The 19074-nt window shown below is 34.8% G+C and overlaps 1 protein-coding gene across 1 annotated transcript in view; it reads left to right on the top strand.

Annotated features, from left to right (window-relative positions):
- Positions 1–4161: 4161 nt before the first annotated feature.
- LOC126975240 (uncharacterized) overlaps positions 4162–19074 on the top strand; it is a 36291-nt gene continuing 21378 nt past the window's right edge. Inside the window, exon 1 of the mRNA XM_050823043.1 lies at positions 4162–4352. The gene's annotated coding sequence lies outside the window, so the exon portion shown is untranslated. The remainder of the gene's footprint in view (positions 4353–19074) is intronic.

Genomic DNA, 19074 nt, shown 5'->3' with positions numbered 1-19074 from the left:
AACTAGAATTAGAACGTCAGCGCGCTGCATTTGCAATCGAGCAGGAAGAAGAAGTGCTACTGTCCGAAGAAGAGGAAAATGAAGAGGAATCGAGAAGCAGGGTATAGGAGTGACTTGAGGACCGAGCTTAGTAGTAATAACAATTAATAATAACTAACAAGTTAGATATTTTGTAATTTAGCCTAATTACAGTTTTCTCGAGGTTTTGAGTTCTTCCGCGGAAAACATAGGCTTCGCAAACTTGGGATTTCATTTATTTCCCGAGATATAGAATTAAGCCGGCGTTAAGTCCGGTCTCCTAGCAGGCCACGCGATGAGTCCTCCTCGCCCTATCCAATGATTTGATTGATTTCGAGCCATCACCTGAGATTGACACCAATATGTGCAGGACATCCGTCTTGCTCTTCGAGGTGGTCAAACATTTAATTTGTCAACAAATGTATGGTTGGGAATAATCGGACCACATTTTTTACCTAGCATTCTAAATGCTGCAGCTTATGAAAATTTTATTTTTAGGTGGTCCTAACGGGAATTTGTCGAATTATCAATAACCCTGTTTAATATTCAATCTTATTTTGTGACGAACCAATAAGTGTACCTAAAACATTTATTTATGGTTTATTTATTCCCCTAATTATTTGTTAAAATTTTTCTTTTATAATGGAAATAAATCATGTCACTTTATTTCCATTAAGGACATTATTTTATTATATTTTGCTTAGCTCAGAAAAACAATTTTTTATAAGCGAATTGAAATTTGAATACAACTAAAAATATTAGCGTAGGGTGGCTCATAAACCAGAATAGTAAGATATTTTTTATATTTGTCAGAATGTGTCTGAATGTAAGAGTGCTAGAGAGAAGAAGGTCTCTAAGAAACGCAATTTCCACCAGAGATATGCAAGGATGGTTAGCGAAGGCTGTGTGAACTAATTGAATCGCTTACTTTACGCTTAATTGTCTAGCCACGCTTAGCTCAGCGGAGCGAGGTGCGCGAAAAATGTGTGTTGCGGATGTGTGCGAGACACACGCACACAACTAAACTCAGACCCAAGACGACGCTGCCAGAGGCGCGCGCGTGTCGGTACCACCACACCTGACCCCGCGCTCATAAGAAGCGAGCCTACACATCCGCGCACCGTTTCAGTGTCGCTACGCTTGGTCGCATCGCTCAGCGGCCTGGCACATCTCCGGTGGGAACACAGTTTGACAGTGTCGCTACACATCCTGGCATTGCTCAGCACATCTCCGATAGAAACACTGTTTGACAGTGTCGCTACACATCCTGGCATTGCTCAGCACATCTCCGATAGAAACACTGTTTGACAGTGTCGCTACACATCCTAGCATTGCTCAGCACATCTCCGATAGAAACACAGTTTGACAGTGTCGCTACACATCCTGGCATCGCTCAGCACATCTCCGGTGGAAACACAGTTTGACAGTGTCGCTACACATCCTGGCATCACTCAGCACATCTCCGATAGAAATACAGATTGACAGTGTCGCTACACATCCTGGCATCGCTCAGCACATCTCCTATAGAAACACAGTTTGACAGTGTCGCTACACATCCTGGTATCGCTCAGCACATCTCCGATAGAAACACAACCAAACGGAGATAGAAAGGGAAAGCTATTTTGACTGACAAGATTGTTAACAGTCAACCACGCTGAACATAAGTTCGTTAGTATGTTGAAACAATCAACAGGCAGATACAATATACACAGACTTTTCAAAGGCTTATGATAAAGTTAACCACAACTTGCTACTAACACAGTTAAAGAATTTTGGGATAGCAGATACACTGTTAAACTGGTTGAAATTTATCTTTGTAAGCGACCCAACACTGTTGTAATAATTACATATATTCATTATTAATGAATTTAGTTCAAAACCTTACCTTGCAATATCTGGAGTTCCTCAGGGATCAGTGCTCGGGCCGTTATTTTTCAATATCTTCATTAACAGCATAACTAATATATTTAAATATTCAAAAGTATATTTATTTTCCGATGATCTCAAACCATTACGAGTGATTAGAAACCCTGCAGATGCTCAGCTACTCCAAAGTGATATCGATCGTTTAATTCAGTGGTGCACAATCAACAATATGCAGCTCAATGCAATCAAATGCTTTCATATATCATTCACGCCCAAGATCAATCCAATAAGTAGTCAATACAATTTCCTAAATGTAAGAATCACTAAAGTCCATAGCATACGCGATTTGGGAGTAACGCTTGATTCAAAACATCATTTTATTGAGCATGTTGACAACATCCTTGCATCAGCCTCTAAGTCTCTAGGATTTGTAATCAGAAACACCAAAGATTTTAGAAAAATATCCATACATCTATAAGAGTTCTTTTTAATACCTTTGTGAGAATATGTAAGTTGGATTACTGTTCCCGAGTATGGTGCCCTGACTATAATATCCACAGTGACAGGATTGAAAGGCTTCAAAATAAAATAATCCACTTCCTCACCTAAGGTACGCCCGGCGTACGAGACTTGATCTCGTATAACGATCGTCTGCGTCACTTTCAAACCCTATCATTAAAATCCCGACGTTTCTTAGATATGATTTTTCTGCACAAAATAATAAACAAAGAGTTTGTTTGACATCAATATTCCCCATCCACCTCCTCATAAGGCAACTGCATTGTTTAAAATCCCACTCCGCAGAACGAGGCTTGGAGCCAATTCAACTTTAGTAAGGCTTTCGCGATCAAACAATTATCTATCTTCAAGGTTTAGACATTAACCATGATTCTGAAAACGAATTTAAGCGTAGGATTTGTAATTTTTCAAATAATAATCAAATTTAAATTTGCTCTTTAAGTTTTTCTTTTTATTTTTAGTTGTAAAATATGTTATAGATTTATATAAAACGTTGTTAGTATTTAGCCGACAATCAACGTCAAAAAAGTTTTTTCTAATTACTGATTTAGTTTAAATTTATTCTTATATATTTTTCTACTAATTTGTGTAGAAGTAGTTGTAAAATATTTTTTAGATTATATAATTCGTTACCAATTACTTTATAGCCGACTAACAACGTCATAAAATTATGTTTCATGCATGTCAGATTGCCTGTAAGTAGAATCACAATTATATTTTTTTTAAGAATGTTGTAATTATAGTGGAATGTATGTTGTAGTTTCTGTAGGTAATCTTAAATAAATATCAAACACTCACACATTGACAAATCAACGTTGGTCCCGCAGTATCGGGCTGTCTGGTCGTCTATAAGCTGGTATATTGTAAGTCTATGCTATTACCGTTACAAAATTAAATACTAGAAACCAAGATGGAGATCTTTCAAATTGTCATATTGCAAATAAAATAAACAGTGTGTGCTGACGCTGTCCGCGTCTAGAGTAGGTTTTTTTTTTCATAAAAATTTAAGATAATTTAATAATATTTAAAAAGTGCATAAAGTTATGTCTTGTATGTTGCTACGGAGCCCTTCGTATGGGTCACCTCGCACAGCGCACGTGATCTTGTTTAACTATAATATATTTTATTAGTTAATGTATATTATGCAGCCATCTCTATTTTTTATATGTTATATACTTACCATCATATAAAATAAACATTTGCTAAAATTACAGGCGATACTTTTCAATTAAATAATACACGATTACCGTATATATTAATCCTATTACTTAACAAGTCATCAAACAAAATAACGTAGGATTATAGATGTTCCTACGCTTGGTAACGGGCTAACGAGATGCAACCCCTGGACCAATGCCAACAAAGTAAAGAAACAATAAACACAATTGTAAGTCGAATAGAGGCGATCGATACATATTACAGCTCCACATAACCTAAATATGGCCAGCTGATTGTGTCATGAGCCTACACCTGATAGTAAGTAGTTAACTTAAACCCATAATAATTGTCGTATCCATTATGTTGCAAACTAAATGAACTTACAAACAATAATTACTTAGTATATTAATACGGATAACTCTAAGGATCTCTTTTGGATTCTAAATGGGGACAAAAGTATGTAGTTCAGTTATCAAGGGCAATCTACGTAAGGTGTATATCGTGAAGCTCAGTTAAATCGCTTGCGGCAGCCGCTACAAGGGGCGCATGCGCAGTGCTGTAGCGTGCGCAACCCGCAATGGCTGGCTCGGGGGCCGGGGCTCCCTGTCAGGACTCACTCCGCCGCCGAACTGGTCTCGAGGCACACGCGCGCTCCAGGTCCGCTACCCCAAGCTACGCCGGCCCTCCGCGGCCAGGAGCCCTGTGAGGCGCTTCCACACAACCCTTCATCACCGACACATCGGGGAGGCAACCAGCGCCGGCGTTAGCACACAGGGCACGGCGGATTAAAGGTACACTCTTTTATTTCGGCCATGTTCGCGCAATACATTGATACATTTAAATATCTCCCCAGTAGCATATTGCAGTAAACATTGGGGTAGCCGCATTATGTCGGGCTGTGAAATCTTTTTAATACATTTTATTTGAATAAGATATTTGGAGAGGGTCTAATCGCGGCGTAAGAACGGCGATCAGTATTCTGCGGACTTCGTAATATCCAGACAAATTGGTATCATTAACGAGAACTTAATAAATGTTACTTCCACAACTCTCCGCAAATTGTTTTCTAATTTTTATTTAATAATATCGATCATCATGTTTTTACAAAGGTTAAGTTTTTGCTAAAAACTCTGTACTTTATATTTTACGGTTGTATTTAGGTTTAAAAATACAATTACTGTTACAGGAATCACACATCTTTAAGATATCATTTCAACCAGAGAGACGTAATCGTTACGAAACTCTGTAAATGTAAAAATAAAATAAAAAATAATTAGTAACAATCAATTCAATTGGATTCGACCCTGAAATGTTATATAAGTAAAAAGACATGATTTATTAGAGCCCAATTATTGTACTTTTAGCATTTGCTTTGTTATTATATATAGATAATTAGAATTATTCCCTCATCGTTAGCAGCTTTCCTCCATGGGCCGACAAAATTTAAAATAACTCAGTAACTAAGAGGTTACTCTTTAAGTTGTTTAGCAACATCCTGAAATGAAACATTTACCAAACATACATTTCATTCTAGACGGGTGTCGTATAACTTGAAAGATAATATAATAACTTGATGAGTGTGAAAGCTGTAGTAATGAATCAGGCCTGTCATACAAGTAAAGACTCGCTTGTTCCGTTTTGTCTTAGTTTATATAAATTAATAAACTTTCGGAATAATTGCTTAAGTAATGATGAATGATACGCAAATATACGCACAAGCCCGCTGAGTTTGTTGCACCTGGTTTTCTCGGGTCTAAAGCATACCTTTTGAAATAGGCGACTTTCAATCAGTAATTTCATATCCTATTTGGAATAAAATATTTGAATTTGAACATATCGTCATTACAAAACCACAGAAAAATGATATGTTTGTCTTTATGCGGCTATATTAAAAAAATAGTTATTTCGGTCTTTGTTACTCATAATATTAACACACTATGAATATGAAATATATGAATATGGCAAGCAGATAAATTAGTCAAGAAAAAAAAACAATCGTTAAAAAATTTAAAATTTACTTCGTAAATCTATGTATTTTATATTATTTAAAAAACAGTAGAACACAAGATGTGGCGCGTGTTCAATGTGACTCACGCTTGGCTGTGTTACTCTCGTTAGGCTAGAAACAAATGACGATTGAAGTGTTGAAAGACGTTCATGTGGTAAAGGTTAATGTAACATAAATTAGTTTCCTAACGATACCACAGATTGGGAATGGAGCGACCGCCGTCAGGCTATTTTAATTATTTTTAATTAAAACAGGAGTCATGGTAGACGGGTGAAGTTGCAGTTGTGTATATTTTTCAATGCTGAATCAAAGTAAAATAAAAATTATACAAATTGTCAAAAAAATTAAAAAAGTATTAAGAGGTATGGGTATGTTGGGGTTAGGTTAGGGGTATGTTGGCCGATTCTCAGACCACTGGGACACGAGAATTTTACATATAAGATAGAACTAAATAAAATATAGAACGAAACATAGTTATAATATGTCGTATTTTTGATTTCACCTCACGCTTGGATCAATTTGTCACTTCAATTCTTAATTGATTTTCAGAATCGACCACAAACACTTAAAAATAAATTCGAACAATGTCCTTAATATGACAGGCTTGGTGATGACTAAAATAGAACGTCAATGAATGGGACATTTATTTAAAAAACCACGACATGTTCACCCGGTGCGGCGGTGACATACGACCACGACCTTTATTTCTAGCGGTTTTTATTTCTGATACAGTTCCAATAAACGAGCGTCCCTAATGTGCTTCCTAATTCCTTAGTTCGTTATCTCATTGTTTGATGTTTTTTTAACAATGATATCTCCGGACGCAAATTCCATACAGATAAGTAACATTTTGTACGTTATTGTAAAGCTTCTATACTAATATTGGATAATAAAGCGATTAAGTGAAAATTGGAGTCGGACATGAAAAGATCTGTAGCATCAAACAAGATCAGGCAACACTATGTACTTTTGTAAAATGATACAACAGAGGCGCCGAATTAATTCTTTATAGGATGTTCTTTGATTAACGCGACAGTTACACATTTACATATATAAAATACTTTTTAAACGATTGAAACGCATGTAATTTTACTCTGTATTTTTACATAAGGTTTTTGCGTATTCGGAGCAGTCCCCCTGAAAACGTGCTTTGCGCTAATACCTTATGTAAAAATGCAACTACCAATTACACGCATTTTTATCTTTTAAAAAATATTTTATTTAGATGAATTCTCTATATTTGTTTTATAACAGAAACAAGAGAATATATTATATATAACAAATTGCTAATTTGGAATCAGCCATCTTCGTATTTATTTATTATTTCAAGTAATATTGTCAAGAATCAAAAATATCAAATTACCTATTCACATGATTTATTAATCGTTTGTTGTTGACGACCGCGACAGCGTGCACGACACATTATCGTGAGCCTCTAATTAGATTCTACTGCAGAATATGACAATTATGTTACACTAAACTGTTCGATCCCAGTGAACACATATAAAACATGGAAGTATTTCTGACGCTATAAAATAGCGCAACTAAAAGTATCCCTTAGTAGGCGGGGCTAACAAACTGTAAGTGATCCTCGTCGGGAGGATTATATAAACAGATACAACAAGGATTTAAAATACATTCATGTATTATAAAGTAGTGTAGAAATGATACGGATCGCCGTCCCAAGGTTATTTGAATCTATTTTCAGGTGGAAGTCGATTTAATTAAAAATAGTAAAACAATTAGTTAAAAATACAATTTGAATCTATTTTATTTCGCGGATGGCATTATACATACTGTACTGTGCTCATTTTACTAACTTTTTATGACTGAACTAAAATATTTATTAAGTTATAAACAGATTTGGTTTTTTATTTTGCCTTTTGATGCGACAGAATTTAGTTTTCGGCGGTGGTTTTTAGTTTTTCAATTGTACGGATCCCCGATTATCCGGATTACCAACGGCTACCTATTACATACCTACAAGTCAAATTTATGCAAACATGAACGTGTCGGATCTGGAATTACACCATCCTATGTAAATGTGAATTGTTGTAGAACCATCTCATGATGAAGCACTTCTTGCCTTGGAAACAGCTCTGAAGTGGTTTGAAATACAAACAGAGTGATACTGTGACTTTAAAGCAGCTAAAACGATTTCTTGATATAGCAGCAATGAAGAAAAAGGGGCCTAAGTCAAATGACAATTTCTAAATAGCTTAAACCAAATTACGCTTATAATTTTATTTCATAATTATCAAATGGAAATTACGAAATACATTGTGTAAACAGATTATACGGATATATAATAATATACATACCTCAATATTTTATTTCATAATTAAGCATTGCACTAGGCACATAATTTAGTACTATGTTCGAATGTAATCTAAGAAAATATGAATGTATATAAATAAGTGTAAACATCGTATGTTGGAATATATATCTCTAAATTACTTCTTCGTAAACATTGATTTTCGTTGAGATGTAGGTATTTGTTGTTTTTATGAAACATATGCACAAAGCCCACTTTTCTTTGGATTATCTGGATTTTCAATTATCCGAATGCCTCACGACAATAATTAGTCATCGAGTTTCTACTGTATATAGTTTTAATTCAAGAAATTAGAATTTTACACTTTTTTACAAATATTTTCTGAAATGATTTAGGTAATATTATGGAACAGAAGGACAAACGAGCGTACGGGGCACCTGATGTTAAGTGAGCATCGCTGTCCAAATTCTTCTGTAGTACCAGAGGAATCACAGAAGCGTTGCCGGCCTTCTAGAGGAGTGTACGCGCTTTTTTGATGATATCCAACGTATACACTAATCTAACTAATATGTATATTTCAAAAATTAATTTCTTTTATTATGACTGATGCCGTCATACTTAACGCATACATCGTCCACGTATCTGACATACATTGACAATGTTTCAAGCGCGCGAACTATTTACCGTAATAATGTCATGGCGAGAACCAATCACGTAAAGCGCGCATGTTCGGACGATGATCGAAGTACTGAGCTAATTTACCGCATCATTTTCAAAACCTCGTAACTGACAAAGCACTTCCTAATATCAACCTAGATTCAATAACAATAACACTCTTTTTATGCATTGAGAGTTTACTGACTTCGATAGTTCACTGTTCGATTCCAGTAATGTACGTGTGTTTATATAGACTTAATAATAGTTAAATGCAATGTATTATTAATAATTCCATGTGCCCAGAGAAGCTTTATAAAGCCCAAAAATTTAAATAAACTCACTTCAAAATAGGTAGGAGTTCCTCAATTCTACTTTTTAATGTCATGCTACATAGCAAAGTAAAAGGATGCTGCAATTGTTCAATCTCTTTGGCGTAGCAGCAAGTGAAAGGCCGAAATCAATGAATAATAATAATCCAACCACCAGACATGACAAATGCATTGTGCGGTAGCACGGAACAATCCCGCAAACCATTCCTCGACAGAGACCACTCGATCAGTCGTTGTCCTGTCTATAATTAAAATATGGCCATTATGATTTTATGAAAGTGCAAAAGCATTCATCATTCCATTGTTTTTGTAAACGAGCTCCGGAGGCGATGTTTTATTACCATTTTTTATCATGTTATATAATTCGTCCCGTGGTCATACAAGTCAACATTAGGTATGATGTGATCTGGAAAGTCGTCATCATCATTTCAGCCGGGAGACGTCCACTGCTGGATAAATATTTCCACAACGATGGGTCGTCATCCAACGTATTCCGGCGATCTTGTCCATCACGTCGGTACGTGGTCGACATTCGAGGACTTTACTGCCCCAACGGCCATTTGTCCGTCGATGTGTCTATGTCACTGCCCTCTGTCACTCTAGTTTCGCAATAATCTGGAACGTAAACCATTATTATTAAATTGTCTCAGAAGATACTAGTGATAATCACTAAAGCCAGACATTCAAGCGCTCTATAAGATGCTGGTCAGAACATATATGGAGTATTGCTGTCATCTTTGGTCTGATGCACCCCAGTACCAACGCACTGCCAGGGCGCCATTACACTGTAAACGGCTGGTATGAAGTTGACCAGAAAGGTCGATAAATTAGATTAGATTCAGATTAGATTAGAGGTAAATAAGTCTTCTTCCGCAATTATCACAGAAAGTATTTCGATTACTGTTTCATGTAATCCCGGCCGCCGAATACTACCATCATGCTACAGCCATAACCTAAAGTATCATCGTCACAATCTGCATAATATATAACGTAGCTATACGGTGCGGTTTTCAATGAAATTTTTAGTTTAGTAATTAGATATGCCACGACTCAGAAGACCTTCAGAAAAGCGTGTAAAATTGGCATAAAATAAACTGAAAGAGATTGTAATGCTCTATTTTTAAGCTTCTTCGTAATTTTTAGGAAAGACTTTTGCGTTGACTAAATTATATTAAAAGTAGTAATAATAATAATTAATAAACGGCTTTCTAAATTATATGACACCTTGAAAACCCCGGCTATTCAATTGATTAATTTTTCTGTAACGGAATCTCTTAATAAAAAGATAAAGAAAGCGCGCTTAGTTTCTACCGTACCTCCGTTTCTCTCATGTCCGTCTCAAGAAGATATTTTAGAATTTATAGTAGATTTTTAACTGTTTCGACGTTCAGACAGTGATTTTAAAGTCCTAATTTCAAGTCTACGACTTATGGTTCCAGACATATCGTGAGGAATCAATTCATTGGTGGATATGATGTCATACTTGAATATTGAAGATAGATTATACAAAATATTGTAAATATTATAACATAATGAATTGACCCATTCATGCAAGAAGACTTCTTTGGCATAACAAAACAAAAACCCTTAAAAATTAATAATTCCTCGTGCTATGTTACGTTTGTAGAAATAATGATATTGTAATAAAGAAGGTATTAAATTCAACTAATAAAAAGATTGCTGTACATTATTTAGTTAATTTAGTCTGTAGTAGTACAAATACTTGTAGTAGGTATCTGATACAAATGCTCTAGTTAGTTAGACCAGCTCACGCCAGGGTGTCCAATTCGGGTGTCGGTCACTTGTGTGTTGTGTGATTGTAATAATTCAATCTGATATTTTTTTCCTAAGAGCGCTTCGCACTACGTTGGTCCGAAATAGTCATAGAACTATTTCTATGGTAGTTTACGCACTAGATCCGGCTTCCGTCATCCGATTTCTTTCCGTCAACCGTTAGACCGCGTTTCCAACTGCAAGAAAACTTCCGCGAGCAATGTCCGACAGTCTATCTGACAGCAGCTTGCAAGTGCTGTCGCGACAGTTTGTCAAGCGCTTCCTGCGAGTAGTTGCGGAAGCATGTCTGCATCGACTCGCGACAGATCTCGCTGCTTATCGGTTTAGTTTCGTATATCTCGCCCGCACAGCTTATGTTTTTGTTTAACTAAAAAAAAAAGAGGCAGTGCCATGTCGCGAATGGTCTCTTGAAGAAACTATAAAGTAAATAGGATTTTATGAGTGCAATACTTGTTTCTGGGACAACCGGCATGCGGATTATAAAAACTGAATTAAAAAAAGCTCTGTGCATAATTTCATCGTAAAAGAATTCTCTACAACTGAGAATGAAATCCGAAAAATCGCAGCGTCAAAACGAGTGTTTCCTTCGGTGATATCGAATCTCTGAAATGTGTGTCTTGTGACTTATTTTGTACAACGTCACCAACTTTTACTAATAACACTTCTAAATCAACTGCGGTCATACGAATAAAATTGAAATATTGTTGACCATCTTCCAGTTATATTTCACGTAATAAATTATGGTAAGCACCAGCTTCACTCATTCTCGACCCCAAATTGATCTTCTTTTTCTTAAACAAAATAGTTAATGCAGCTACTACACGTACAAGTATTGGCGGCATTATTTCACAGTATAGAATAGATTAAATTGCGATAGTTCCTATCGCTACACTCGTAAGCTCTCGTGTGTAAACACCTCCGCGATAAGTTGCGATAGTAATCATACTATGCTCATTGCTGATAATTGCGAGGAGCTCGCATATCAACGCGAGCTCCTCGCAAGACTCTTATAGTAGAAATAAATTGCAGGGATAAGTACGACATGTAAACACTATTGCAAGAACTCATGCAAGACTTCCGCGAATTTGCTTGCAGGTGGAAACGCGGCCCTATCTACGACTATACCGGACCATATTTTCACGGGTTTGGATCGGATTCGGATCGGACATAGTGCGAAAGCGCTCTTACACGCCAAAAGAAGTATAACATCTAAAATGTAACATATTCTTAGCCTGTCTTAGTCTTAAGCACACCAATTTTTTTCCTACTTCTTATTATATTTCTTCTTATACGTCTTTTGGTATTTTTTTGTGCAAAATAAGGAAGTGCCATTGGATTTTGAAGAGGTGCATATTTTTTGTGAACTGTGTTATATATATTATATATTTCTTACTTGATTGTATAAAGTAAAACCATCGATTAGTTATTATATTAAACCTTCATATTATTTTCAATACATAATTATGTGCCTACAAGGTGCATATTTTCCCATATTCACTTTCATAGTTAATTCATCTAATAAATGGGTATAACCCTGTGAAAATATCTACCTTGAGTATTATAGAATTGCTTAACGAAAGAAGTTACTAGTTAGAATTATCACGCAAAATATTTATTTTATTTAACTAAGAGTGAAACCTGGATATGTCATTATGTAATTGAATAAGGAATATGTCATTCTTATGTCATTACTTACTGCCATAAAATTAGAGATGAATGCTATATAAACAAGTCCAAGTATTTTTATAGACGCAAATAAAAGTAAACAAAATATCTGTGCAGCGCTGTAAAGTTTGTTTGTTTAGCACACCGGGTGTGCTGACCTTGAAAATTCCGGCACGCATGGCGAAACAAAAAATCTGATCACTCTATCTCATTTCATACACAAGACTCGCATAAGTTTTTATTTTTCTCGTGTGAGTGAGACGGAAGCTATAAATTAGTCTAGTTACTATACTTTTCTATGGATGTAATGGTTATTAGGACATTGGGTGTTTTGATGTTGGCAATAAGCTAACTGTTTCAGAATCTTTAATGTAGGATTTAAAGCATGGGTATGGTATGGTATAAAAAATATTACAAGCCGAACTAAAACGTACAAATTAATATTTATATATTGAGAGTTGTTAAAAAAAAGTTGCTAAAGGTTTGTTAAAATTAAAAAAATATACCTATAAATACTTTTTTAACAATCTTATTAATTTTATTTTTATTTAAAGCCGTTCAATATTAAATTAAGACTCTTTTTTCATTAACCGACTCTAAAAAGGAGGAGGTTCTCAATTCGATTGGTACTTTTTACGTATTGTACACCGGTTACGAGAGGTTTATGATTTACATGATTCTTCTTTAGTTTGATGCGAATTTTTGCCAATTTAAAGTATACCTAATGTATTTAAAATGTTTTTAATACAATTTGTATAATGTATAAGTATTTTCACAACTGAAGGAGCATGGCACTTGCATATATTGCTTTTAGGCACTTTTGGCGCACTTGCTGTAGTAATGTTTCGGTAGCCAAACGGAGCCTGCACCGTTTCAATATATTTTTAATTGATTTCCGAGTTGAAAATTGTAATGTTTCAAAAATTTCATTTGCGCATAGATTTCAATGTTAAATTTCTCAATAAGAGTTTAAAGATTTTCTGAGTCTGGTAAAATTTACAAAGTAAGGCCAAGATGCAGTGGTCCAACCCACCGAAAATCAATTTAAAAATAGACAAGTACGAGCAGGACAAACAAAAATGTTTCCGTACAATCGTACAAAATGTAACATTGTACTTTTTTAAATATTTTTTCATCCTAGGGGCACCCTCAATCCAGTGCCTCTGCAGGGAGCAGTTTTATCTGGCAGCAGTCATTTTCAGGATACTGTTGCCACATTAGTAACGATGCTGCGCCTGCTCATTGCAGCGTAAATCTAAACGGTGTGGGAGTCCGCACTCTGCAGAGCTCCACTGCAGTCTGCGGTCCCGATAGTATCTTGTAAGCGTCATTATATTGTACACAAACGTAGAACACTGTAGGATACTATTTTTACAAACCAATTCTATTTTTACCAATAATATTGTATTTTATTGTGATTATTTTTACTACATTATCTCTTAGAATTTCATTTATTATTGTAAATGTCTATTGTGGGGTCTTTTAGAAGGCTTTACGTTGATTAAATTAAATGTAGCAGTAATTATTGATTGTGTTAGGTTTATAAAATTGTGAAGTGAAACCACAAAAATATTTGCATGTCTGTCAAGACGAAACATGGGCCTGATCTTAAATTTGTAACAACTCTAATTGTGAATGTTTTTGGCAAATAAAGAACTGTGACTTTGACTTTGGATCACCGTGTCTACGTCACCCACATAAAGCCAAGTGGAAAAAGAGCCCTTTCGTTTTTGATTAAGAGATTTAATTAGATAAATAAATAGTTTATGGAACATCAACAATTATACGTATAAATGAATCCGTATAAATTCCGCCAGAGGGAAATACACTTTATTCAAAATGCGCTTTGTAATTGTCATTATAAATATTTAATTTAAATTACTGAATGTACCATAATATGATCGGAAAAAGTAGAGCTCGTGAGAAGAACATACAAGAACCTCAATAGCCACTTTATTAAATGAAATAGAGTATTTTACAACGGCTGAAATATACATAATTACACGAATTAGTGCACCCAATACATGAATCGTTCATATTAAAAAGCGTTTTAAATATCGAATATTTCATAAAAATTAAACTCTATAAATATAAATTATTTATTGCATGCATACTAAGGCTGAAATCTATACAGTGTACTTACACTTTGCTCAGACTTTACTCATGAAAAACTTAGCTGAGTGTTAGTTTAGTAAAATCTTTGATTTTGTTTTTATAGTCATTTGATAACTAAAATTGTGCTGTTTTACGTAAGTATAGTCTAAGTACGCTTTATAGATCTAAGCCTTAGAGCTTGAATTCATTGTTTATGTACGGACACTTGGTGAACATGATGGTCGTGATTACTGTCATAATTAGCAATCGCATTCAGCAAATAAAATGATTTATTAACTATAACAGGTCATCCTGACATCACAAGTAGCACAGCATTATTCACGAGTTGACGCATGGACCAGACATCGTTTTCGTCGCACTTTTAATATACTTTTCTCAAACATGAATGTTAATATTGTCATTATTTTCGAAAAAAGAACACGCGAAGTATCAAATTTTCGGACAAAGAAAATCAAATCCATTGCAGGTGCGTTTGTTGAATTTGGAACATTACAACGCTCCTGCAATGTTGTATGAAACGGCGTTCTGGGGTTATTAAATACTCTTTGATCGGATCTTTTTTGTCATTTTTGGCATACCATAGTCACTTTGTGTTTGCCTGTCGGCACAGATGATAAAAAAATTCGTCTTGATTTTTTATTTACATACCTTCATAATAAATATAAATTTAATAATAATTAAAATGAGTTCCAACGGTTCAGAGAGTGAAATGAAGATTGATGGTACTCCACCAGATTTAAGACCAGAAGCAAGAAAATTGGCAATGGAAAACCTGCTTCCAGTGAAGTCAAAAGAAAAATACATGAAGTTGGAAAAACGAGAAAAAGTGAACATTTTCTCCGAAACAGTATTTTTGGCGTATTGTAATGAGATTGCTAAACTACAAAGCCATCTACATTATTCCATGTTCATGGTAAAATCGGCATTAACTTGAAAAATGATAGGAATTTAACTACTTTTATAAAACGACAATCGACAAAAGCAAGAAATCAAAAATTTTAATGGGGAAAACATAAAGCAATTTTTAATTAAAGCCCCAGATGATATATATTTAACGACAAATGTAAATTTAATTTAATGTATAATATAAAAAGTGTGTTTAATTTCCCTGCATTCTTTTGAGAAAAGCGCTATAGGTAATTGCCTGTCTCGTATTTAGTAAACTCATACTTGACCTGCAATTGCCTATTACCCGGCCTTTACAATAATGTACTATTGTGAAAAGTTATATCCCCTCGATTGCATGTGTAAAAAAGATTAAATCTTTTGTTCAACATTTATAAGCCATACTTCACGTCCAAATATGCAAATGAAAGCACATTGCAGGAGCGTCGATCGATCACACACTGCATAGCATGAGACCTTGACCGACGCTGCAGTAGCAATTAATGTAGTCTATGAAACGGCAGCGGTGTGAACCGGGCCTCCCGCGCCCGGCGCCCGGCAGGCATTACATGAATAAGGAAACTAACATTGCGTGTGGTTAAGTTCCGGGGCTATTTATCACGTGAATGCTTCTAACTGATTGTTATAATATTTACACTTTATAATGTACCACAAATAGAGCTTTATAATTTCTACTTCAAATACTGGGGAGATGTACAAACTAACACCAAATTGTTTAAAAAATTATATCTGCATTTCACGACCTTGCATTTACCATTGACCAGTCGGAGGCTCCTTTGCACAGGAAGCCGGCTAGATTATGGCAACGCTTGCCTTCATTATGCAGGACATATTATAATTCGCATCGGGATCTAAATACATACGTAACCTGAACTGAATAATTAATTTACATTACTGCCTATTTACTTTGAACATTTTAAACAACTGTATAATAACTGCAGCTTATTATGGTGTATTCGACTTTGTATTTATATGACGTGATTTGTCTATATGTTTAGAACGTCATTGACTCCTCATAATTTTCCGCAATATTATATTCAATCGCAATCCTAAATTTGCCAGCTTTTGGCATTTCGAAAACCTTAAATATATATAATACGAAACATAATTTTGGTATTTTTTTTTTCAATCCCGTTGAGGTATTAGTAATTTTTAGGTTTTCATTTGTATGATTATAATAGGCGTAGGTACCTATTCTTTACCTATTATTATGCGCTGAAAATCTAATATTTTTCATAATAATGTGACACAGTGTAATTTTGACATAATTGCATTGACAGAAACCTTTTGACCGATTCCGTATCCAATGGCAAGCTTTTTCCTGCTGGTCGCTTTGCCCTGTTAGTCCAAAAGGACCGCGCGGGTGATGTTGGTTGGGGCGGGGTTTTGCTAGCTGTGCGCGATTGTTAATGACTCTATTCGTATTGTTAACGATATTGATGGTCTTACAGAAGACAAAGTTATGCTATATTGTGTATTTGGGTCCAAATTACAATGATGAACAATATTTAAATGTATTGTCTTGTATAGAAAACGCAGTTTGTGCATATTCTAGTTTAAACATTATTAAACTGGGTGATTTCAATCTATCTCTTGAAGCTCTTAATCTAAACTCTTGAAGCGTTAAGACGCTATGGTCTTAAAAACTAGCATTTTTGAAAATCTAATTTAAATACTTCTACAAATACTGCGATTCCAGTTTTTCGACATGTTTATCTATATTTCTTTATATATGTTATCGCAGTTACGAAACACGATTCCGAAAAAAAATTCTACAATGATATTTAAAAGCTTAGATAGGTTACGTAGACAACATTCAGTGTTTGAAAATGATACACTAACGCACACACGAATAATTTAACATTGCAATAGCACACTACATTACGATTACACGTTAAAGAACGATAGTAGGTAAATGCAATTATCGCAAGCGAAAAAGGGATAACTCTAATTTGCTAATTGCTTCGTATTTGTATAGAAAAAACACAGTTAATTCATCAGATATGATTTTTTTCCGTACACCGTGATTTATGCCTAGTTTACGATTCATTCATGAGTTCATGTAGTAAAAGTAAAAGCTATAAAGTAGTAAAACTGCATTGAAATTAGGTAGATAATGTGTCATTGATTTTATAAAAAAAAAATTATATTGATTATAATATATAGCCACATTGATGATATCAATTATTTATACATAAAATAATAAAAAAATTACAGACACCAAAACAAAACCGAAAGATATCTACAGTACGGGTCCCATTTTTACAATTTTATTAACGACGGCTCCCAAAAAGTTTTAAGATTACAATTATTATTTTTTGTATCTTATATTATTTATGGATGTCTTTTTGTTAAGGGTTTATTACAATAAGGTAATGGGAGAAGAAGAAAATGATCCATTGATTCTTCTGCAGTTAGCAAGGGATATACTGAAAGGGACAGTGTTACTGAAAAAACTCCTACGTAAGCAAATAGCACTCACTGTCTACATCCGCTACCTACCCTAAAACTTGTTTTAATAGTTTAACTATCAAACCGCTACCTATATACGCACTTGTTTATTAAAAATTATTACATTTCGTATTACATTCACTGCAACAACGACTTTTTTACATCATTCCCTAACAAATTCTACCTCGATCATCCCGCAACAGACAGCATCAATATTTTGTCATTTCTGTACGTTAAATTATGATCGGCTTGGCGGCGACCGGCGTTGTCATGACGACATATTTATTTTGTTAGATAAATAATGAAATCAAATAAAATGTTATAATTCATGATTTCTTAACTGTGGTATGTAATTCTATGATTTTTTTATACTTTTGTAATTAGTGCATCTTCCCATAACACAAGACGGCATTTTAATGTTGTACCTATATCAAATTGTTAGCAATTCTGTGAACAACAAACGCGTGTGTACCGTTTTCGTATCGAGAGAGCGACTACGACCAAAGCAACCAATTGACTCAATTTATGCGATTGATTTTCGGCGCGCTAGTGACATATCTACCTCTTTTGAAACTATAATATCATTAAATCTCTATAGATTTTTGTTAAAAAGCAATTTCAATATTTTGTGAGTTCTGTTGCCTTAAACAAGGCAATAAGTTATTTAATAGCTGTGGTTGATAATTGACTTAGTACTGAGAGATCTTGATGCCGATCAGGTTGTCGTGTCTGAATGTCTGGAGCCGCTCATTTCAATCGACTATTACCCTGCTTTAGAAGTCAGGCTAAGTATCGGTCATGGTGCTGTGCCACCACCAGTGTCACTAGCCCCGACATCGCGGCCGTTTTCATGTAACGATTTAAATTGGCGTAAAACGGACTATATGGCATTGCACTGCCCCTTTTAACTTAAATGTCAAAGATTTGTTTAAAATTACCGACATTGATACAGCTGTTTATAATGTTTACTCTACTCTGTTGAAATGTATTAAGACATTTGTTCCAATGAAGAAACAATCCCCCGCTAATAGTAAGTATAGATATCCTAAGTGGTATACAGGTGATATAATTACGAACCTTAAACATAAGTATCATCACCTTAAACTGTTTAAATCGTACCACAAGGTATAGGGAGCTATATAAATACTGTAGATGGTACGTTAACATTATAATCGAAAACGCGTATAAGCGGCAGATAAATTTTATTCAAAAAAATATTGTTGATGAATCAGTTAAATTCTGGGAATATATAAGAGACAAGAAAAGTGCCAGGCAACGTATTGACACATACACATATTATGGCACTAAGGTAG

Source organism: Leptidea sinapis, chromosome 35 (assembly GCF_905404315.1).
Source record: "Leptidea sinapis chromosome 35, ilLepSina1.1, whole genome shotgun sequence".
NCBI lineage: Eukaryota > Metazoa > Arthropoda > Insecta > Lepidoptera > Pieridae > Leptidea > Leptidea sinapis.
This window is presented reverse-complemented; position numbering and strand designations above follow the sequence as displayed.